The following is a 9,090-nucleotide window of genomic DNA, read 5'->3' on the forward strand; positions in this document are numbered from 1 at the left end:
GAATATGGGAAGCAGTACCGAGAACCAATAATGCAAGGTTAGCTTTTGACAGTCAGCAGGAAATGGAAGAGTCACCAAGTGCCTGGTTGGAGAGGTTAAAGCAAACTTTCCAGCTATATTCAAGTGTAGACCCAAACAGCCCGGAGGGACAAGTGTTAGTTAATATACGATTTGTGACAAAAGCATGGCTTGATATAAGAAAGAAACTAGAAAAGATAGATGATTGGCAAGAGAAGGGAATGAATGAATTGTTAAGGGAGGCACAGAAGGTATATTTGAGGAGAGATGAAGAGAAGACGAGGACTAAGGCGAAAATCATGGTAGCAGTGGCAAGGGAGAGTGCAGGATTTGGAAGCGATGGATCAGCAAGAGGAGAAGGGGACAGGTTTAATGAGCCTAGAGAAAGTGAGTTTAGAGGAGCTAGACCAAGAGAAAGTGTAAAGCTTGGAAAAGTGGAGTCATCTAGAGAAGGAAAGGATAAATATGTTGGATTTAGAGGAAATGAATACAGAAGACCATTTATGGGAAACAGTGAATATAATAAAGACAGCAAAATGCAAGGGATAGAAGGGAGACCACCATGGGCAGAAATTATATGTTTTTATTGTGGAGAAAAACAACACACCAGAAATTTTTGTAAGAAAAGAAAGATAGATGAGGTGATGGCACAAGAGCAGGATGCATTACAAAGGAGACTAAGAAGAGATGATTATGGGTGTCGAGGGTTCTGTGCTCTGAGGGACGGAATAGGTCATCAAAAAGAACCCCTGGTAAACTTAGAAATTGGCCCTCAGAATGAAGAAATTGAATTTTTGGTAGACACTGGAGCTGACAGATCAAGTGTGTCAAAAATTCCAAAAGGATGCAAACTAAGTAATAAGATTTGTAAAGTTAGGGGTGCTGAAAATAACCCTTTTGAAGTACCCGTCATAGAGAATGTGACCATAAAAGGAAGCTTTAGAGAAGGCCGTACCCATCTTCTATATATGCCAGAACTTGACTCTAATCTTCTAGGCCGGGACTTACAAGTACAGCTAAAGATAGGAGTGATATCTGAAGGAAAGCGTATGGTACCAAAAATGATGTTGCTGAAAGAAGAGGATGAGAAAGAAATAACTCGAATCTGTGGGAAGAGGAAGGAGGACATGGGTTCCTAGATATTACACCTATTGAGATTAAAATGAAACCAAACCTTCCTCCAATTAGGGTTAAACAGTATCCAATTTCTGTAGAGGGAAAACAAGGACTAAAACCAGTTATTAAAAATCTGATAAAGGAAGGTATATTGGAACCATGCATGTCACCACATAACACACCAATATTACCGATTAGGAAACCAGTTGGCACATACCGTTTAGTCCAGGACTTACGAGAAGTAAATAAACAGACAATCACAAGATATCTAGTAGTTGCCAACCCATATAATTTATTGAGTAAAGTACCAGCAAGCCATGCGTGGTTCAGTGTAATAGACTTGAAAGATGCATTCTGGTCGTGCCCACTAGAGAGAGAAAGCAGGAAATGGTTTGCCTTTGAATGGGAGGATGAAGAAACTGGAAGGAAACAGCAACTACAATGGACAAGGTTGCCCCAAGGGTTCACAGAGTCACCTAATTTGTTTGGACAAACTTTAGAGGAAATAATGAAGCACTTTATACCTGAAGGCAATTCTAAAGTTCTGCAATATGTAGATGATTTATTAATTTCTGGAGAACAAAAAGAGGAAGTACAGAAAACAACAGTGGACTTACTGAACTTCCAAGGTGAAAAAGGGTTAAAAGTATCAAAAAGAAAACTGCAATTTGTGGAACCTGAAGTAAAATATTTAGGACATTTAATAGGAAAAGGTTACAAAAAATTAGATGCAGATCGGATTCAAGGGATACTTTCGTTACCAGCACCAAAACCAAAAACAGATGTAAGGAAATTATTGGGACTGATTGGATATTGCAAGTTGTGGATTGATGGTCATACAAAATTAGTCAAATTTTTATACAATAAATTGGTCGAAGATGAACCTATTAATTGGAACAAAGAAGATGATGAGAAATTAGAAGAACTCAAAGAGAAATTAGCAAATGCTCCAGTTTTAAGTCTGCCAGATTTAAATAGACTGTTTGAACTGTTCGTTAATGTTGAAGATGGAATAGCCTATGGTGTTATAACACAAGATTGGTGTGGAGTATGGAAACCTATAGCCTATATTTCAAAATTACTAGACCCTGTTGTTAGAGGCTGGCCTACTTACCTTCAAGCTGTAGTTGCAACAGTAATGCTGGTAGAGGAAGGCTACAAGCTGACCTTAGGGAATAAAATCAAAGTGTATACACCCCATGATTTGAAAAGCATATTGAGCAAACGAGCATGTCAGTGGATTTCCGACAGCCGACTGTTAAAATATGAATTGATTTTAAATAATAGTGAGAACATAGAACTATCCACCACAAGAATACAAAACCCGGCCCAATTTTTATATGGGGAACCTAAAGAAGAACTAGAACACCGCTGCCTCGAGACTATAGATCTGCAAATAAAAGTAAGAGAGGACTTATTAGAACAACCGTTGTTGGAAGAGAAATGCTCTTTGTAGATGGATCATCTCAGGTGGTAGAGAAAGCGAGCATCGGGGTATGCAGTAGTGAATGGCCATACCATGGTGATAGTAGAACAAGGAAAATTACCTGTGAATTGGTCAGCTCAGTTCTGCGAAATCTATGCACTATTGAGAGGACTGAAACGGCTAGAAGGAAAAAGTAGAACTATTTATACTGACTCCAAATATGCTTATGGGGTAGTCCACACCTTTGGCAAGATGTGGGCAGAAAGGGGATTTATTACCACGAAAGCAAAAACACTGATTCACGAAGGCCTTATAGAAGCAGTCTCTAAAAGGACCTAAGGAGATTCCCATTGTCCATGTAAAAGGACACCAAAGAGGGGATACTAAAGAAATAAAAGGAAACAACTTGGCTGACATAGCAGCAAAACGAGCTGCTCTAGAGGACTCAGAAAAGATTTTTAAGTTGAATGAAATAGGAGATGGGAAGGAAGAGAATGGAAGAGTAGAGGAAATCCCTATCTTTGATGAAAAAGAACAGGAGGAGTTACAAAAACATGGTGCAATATTAAAAGAAACAGGAAAATGGGAAATGCCAGATGGGAGGCAAATACTAAACAAAGCACTCACCAGAAAGATATTAGAAGACCTGCATGCATCAACCCACTGGGGACCCAAGCATTACATGACCATTTCATGAGAACCTATGTATGTATTGGAGTATGGGAAATTTCAAAAATAATAATGAGAGACTGCATGATATGTCAAAGAATAAATAGAAAAGTGATGAGAAAACCACCTCAAGGAGGAAGAGAGTTAGCAAAAAGACCGTTCCAAAGTGTCCAAATAGATTTCACAGAACTGCCGCAGGTGCAGAGATACAAGTATCTATTAGTAATAATAGACCATCTAACCCACTGGGTAGAAGCATATCCAACCACCAGAGAAACTGCAGAAACTGTAAGTAAGATGCTATTAGAACAAATCATACCCGGTATGGAATTATAAATACCATCGATTCAGACAGAGGTCCTCACTTCACAGCCAAAATAATACAACAGCTCATAGGAGCCCTAAACATCACATGGAGATTTCACACACCATGGAGACCCCAGAGCTCAGGAAGAGTAGAACGAATGAACCAAACTCTTAAGAATACACTTACCAAATTGACAGAGGAAACGAAAATGAACTGGCTAAAATGTCTACCCTTAGCTCTATTAAGAATAAGAACGAGACCGAAAGCAGATGTAGGAGTCTCCCCATATGAAATGATGTTTGGGCTGCCGTTTTTAACAACACTAGGACATGCAGGAACACATGAAGAAGGAGAGGTGAGCATGAGAAAATATATAAAGACTATTACCAGCACTTTAGAAGAACTAAGAGTAAAAGGATATCTTCCTCAAACCACTCCTATTGATTTCAGACTGCATAAGCTTCAGCCTGGTGACTGGGTGTTGATCAGAGCTTGGAAAGAACAACCCTTAATCCCAAAATGGGAAGGCCTTTTTCAAATATTATTAACTACTGAAACTGCTGTAAGAACCCAAGAAAGAGGATGGACCCATATAACCAGAGTAAAAGGGCCAGTTCCTGAACCTAAGGAACCATCACCAACTTCAGTAAAGTCTAAAGAGACCTCAGACACACCGCCAAAAGACCCATAGGCTATAATTCCTAAAAATTGTTATAAATGTTTAAGTGGAAAGTGTTAATATGTTTTTAATGGACTTAATATTTAATGTGAAAAATGTAAAATGGTAAAATATTAATTTCTGGTATCTCTTGTTTCAGATCAGAAGATCCAGGAAAGAAATAGAGCATTCTCCCATGCATCTAGCAATCAGGCCCTAAAAAGAATAGAAGAAGCAAGTTGATACAAAAAGGAAAGTGAACTCCTGCTACAGTAACGAGTAAAAGTAACACATTAAGAAAAGGAGATGGGGGGGCAAGACCGGATCAAGTTACACTCGCCACAAAGAGTTGCTGATCCTCTACGGAGGGGAGACATGATTGGAAGAGTGGCTTGTACCGGACATTCCTATGTATCCTCCTACTTATAATCATCGACAAGGGAGGGACAGAAATATGCGAAAAATGTTACTACCCTTTGTATGCAGGAGAATCTCGGACTGCCATCCTCAGAACCCATACTAATCTGAGTCCTGATTGTATCAAATTTTTATCATTAACAACTTGTTTAGAGGACTGCAAAACATATTGGCTATTTGAAAATATAAGAAATTATAAACAAAAATTGTTGGGAGAATGCCCTGTGAAAGAGAAGTGGATCTGTTCTGAGAAGAAACCCATTGAAGGCCAAATAAGACGTGAGAATTATGAACCTGATTTAATAAAAGAAAAAGAAATAAGGGGGGTGATTAAAAAGAGACCGAAAATCCCAACTCTGGAGGGGAAGAATCTATTCCTTGACCTAGCAGAGAAGATAAGTCATGATCCGCAGCAGAGACTTACAGAAGATACCAGAAATTAAGAAAATTATACACTATTAAAGAAGAAACTATTTAAAAACAGTTTGAAACAAGCTGTTGAAAAGACTGTTTGGAAAGACTGTTCAAAAATGAACTATTAAGAGACTATTTAAAAAGACTGTTTAAACTAAATACTGAATGGGAGCTGATGAGGGTTGATGTGGGCTAAAGCCCGATCAAAGTTTTAGAGGGCGGAGTTGTTATGAGTTTTGTTTTAATAAAGTTGGGGAAGACGGGGAGTTGCTTGTTGTGGGGGAAGGGAAGATGTCCAGGACTTGGTGGGGATAGGAGGAAGAAGACTTAAAGAGTGATTGGGCCAGGGCACCAACCAATCATTCGACGCCCTGAAGAAATGATTGGCCCAGAATGAACCGCGATAAAGACCAATCAGAATGGCGAAATTCCACCAATCAATGCGCGGATCCAAATCCCACCAATCCTGGACCAAAGACAGTTATAAAAAGGGGGGTTTTCAGTTAGACAGGAGCTTTTTGGGTTCTTTCAAGGTTCTTTGTTTCTTTTGTGTTTTATCGTTGATTGTTTTTGAGCTGTTGTGTAGGGATCCGGGCTTATCCTGGGTCCTCCGTTCCTTCCAACTGGTTTTCAATGAACGAGAGCCTTTTTCACCTTTTTTTCTGAAATCTGGCCTTGTTCATTTTCATAACACCAAGGAGGCCTTGCAGGCCCTGGGCCTGCTACACGTAAGGATCCATGGAATAATAGATTTGCACCAATATAATACCACTTACATCAGTGGATTTGTTTCCTGTCGCTCTTTGCAAGTGAGAGAAGTATCAGCGCCAAACATCCTTGCCTTTTCACATTCTTACAAACCAAGCAGCTGGCACCATGAATGCATCCTTGAATGCATTTTCTATCACTGTTGTTACGGGGGGCTCAAGCCCACTGCCATTGTGTCCCTGAGCAAATACTGCAATCAAAGAAGAGGGAGCTTGACAAATAGGTTAAGTTACCTCTTTGCTCCTCTGTCCCACCTCAGCATGCTCCTTGAACTCAGACCCCTTAGTAGTCATATATACACTTGAGGCCAGTTTTGGAAGTGGATAGAAACATCACTGGACCAAGATCTTCAGATACCCTGAGGATTATTTCAAGTATTTCCAGTAGCTCTAATACAAACTACTCATGGGACAGATTTTCAGGCCATTGGGACAGGCATGAAAATCTGGGATAAGCCTTTCGGCCATTGTGCTGCTGGTAAAGGAGAAAGAAAAAGGAGCATGTATAAAACACAGAAATACTGTCCTAGCCTCATATAAGCACAATTGGCTTGTAGCCTATATAAGCACAATTGGACACATGCTTCAGTCTTCCTCTACCCTTTCAGAGCAATTAAATTAAATAAAGCCCTGGGTCTACTCTTTCCTCTTCCCTTTCTGCACTAGCCCTTGAAGCAAGTCAAGAAGAGGGGTGAAGGTGGGACTTGAAATGGGAGCAAACAGTTGAACTGGCAGCAATCCCTGCATGCCTACAACAGCTCTCCAGGGCTTCAAGTCCTCAGCCTACCCTTGCAGCAGTGCAGAGTGAGGTTGTGTTGCCCATGGGCTACTCATAATGCTCTTTCCATATGCACTCCACAGCAGCAACAGGAAAGCATAGAAAATTCCAGTGCCAGCCTGTCTGGTTAAGCCAAAGCTTACTATGTGTAAGTCTCCATGAAAACTGACTTAGCATTTTGTTTACTGTTAGTCTTGTCCTCCTGCGCTGTGGGACCTTCTCCCTCCTGTGGTACAAAATTTGTTGGGAAACAGTTTTCTTGGAATTTCTTTAAACAATAGTGTACCAGCCAGTGGATGTGAGTGAGGTAGTCAGGATGGTAAGTCTCTTGAATGACAAATGACTTACAGGGAATAACCTATGAAAAGTACTGTCTTCTTTAATGTCTGAAAACATGTTTGGGCTCTGCCCTCCAATCAATAGGTTTATTCCCTCTATGTGTTCAGTCTTCTCTTTATTTTATTAAAAAATAAATTGTTACTTTAATTTTAATAATCCTCTACAACTTCAAGGGGAATGGTAAAATTCCCTGTTTCCTCATATCAGCATGACAGTGAAATCTATATAGAAATGCTGAATCTATAAAAGGCAGATATCCTGCTATTTGCATTTCCACTGGTTTCAAGAGAGTTACATACAGATATTCCAGAAGAGGCAAATGGCCCAGTTGTTTTTATTTTTAGTGTTGTCAGAGCCACGAAAAACTGCTCTCATTCTTACGGACAAAGCTAAATTTCCAGTACTGAAATTTAGAACATTTTGTTTTCCTCTTGATAAAATTTGTCTCTGTAAGTCATAAAGGTTACAGCAAGTTATGTATACCAGCCCTTGCAATGTAAAATGAGTCCTGTAAGGAGTAATTTCAGGATACAGCATCATGTTGCTATTTAGAAGAATACAGTTCAGGTAGAATCTGGTTCTCACCAAACTTTTTATCCCTACCTCGTCCTTATATATGAGTTCAAACTTCTTATTAAAAGATAATAATGGTTCAAAAAGCCATTATAGGATGAGTATGCATTTCACTAATATCTCAATAACAGTTTAACACAGAGAAGCAAACACTAATTCAGCTTGCTTTCAGCTAGTACTACACAATTTTGTCATGTATTTGGAGCAGATTCAGATAGCTTTTGGTTGGTTCACAGGCAGCCTGGCTGACTACAGTCAGAAGTCAGTATGCTTGATGTGTGTCAGTTTATAAGGAAAGAAGCCAGATGTATCTCAGATTAGAAATACTGCAGGTTCACCAGAACTAGCCTGACAAGTGTTTAATGGTAAATAGTCCTCTTTTCTCTCTGCAGTACAAAGTTTTAACTGATTTTTTTTAGTAGATAAGTTTTGTCCAAAATTAATCCTGATTTAACTGACAGTCGCTTCAGATCTAATTCTGAGGCTAAAAAAGTAAATTTAAAGTTACCTACAGACTATTTGGTTAAGGCTTCATTCACATCAGACTCTGCTAGCCTTCATGAACATTAACTTTGCCCATCTGTGAACTGGCACAGGAAACCCTGAGGGCGAACATTTTGCTTTTGTGTGTTGTTAAGAGCCTATTTGGCATACTGGAGTCGCAGGAGGGACACTGTAAACGCATGTAATCTTTTGTGTTGTAGGCCAGATTTTTTGTCCCTTAGTCAACCAGATATTTCATTTAAGCAATTACTAATTCTATATATCTGAGAAAATGAGGAGTATAGTTAATAAGTCAATAACTTAATCTGACTTTATACAAGCCAATAAAACTACACAACTTACTATCTTAGATAGTGTACGCTTAATTATTCAGTGACTTAAGTTTGAATCTTTAGCCACTGGTAATGGCATTGTCCCATGCACCTGGAATAATATGATATGAGAGACAGTCCTGCTGTGTAAGACACACCTTCCCTCTGTATTAAATGTATTTGAACACAGTGGGACAGCAGAAAAGGAGTTTTGTCCTCCAAATAGACATCCTTTGGCATCGCCCTTCTGCCAAACAATGCTTCTGTGGAGCTGGCTTAGAAAACACATGCAATAAAGAATAAGGGAAAGTAAACAAGTCTTACCAGTGCCAGCACAGGTACTGCAGAGCATGCCCAAATGCTTCCTCAGAAGCCAAAGGAGGGACATGTGAGAGTCTGCTGTAAAGCATTTCTCCTATCTCAGCTTTACATCTCTGAAAAACTCTCACAGCTTTCCTGTTTCTAAAGGAGAGAGGACAAACATTTGCCTAACATGGACTGATATTTTCATAATCCCCACCCACTGATGCCCAGCCTCCCTGATTTTTCAAATACTCTGTCTACTCCATGTCACATAAGTGTTTTCAGGAACAGACAAGTTCGGGAAGTTTTGTATTGTTGAGTTTTTCCTTAAAGTGATGTGAGAAGTTGATGTGGCACAGAATTTAGGGCCTTTGACAATTATTTTGAGTGCTGCCATCCTGCTGATGGCAGCCATCTTCACTGTACAGACATACATGAATGCAAAACACTCTATGAAATCCTGCGGGGTAAGGCACAGAAGGACAGGGAA

The sequence above is a fragment of the Onychostruthus taczanowskii genome, unplaced genomic scaffold (genome assembly GCF_017590055.1).
Source record: "Onychostruthus taczanowskii isolate IOZ18803 unplaced genomic scaffold, ASM1759005v1 scaffold263, whole genome shotgun sequence".
Classification (NCBI taxonomy): Eukaryota; Metazoa; Chordata; class Aves; order Passeriformes; family Passeridae; genus Onychostruthus; species Onychostruthus taczanowskii.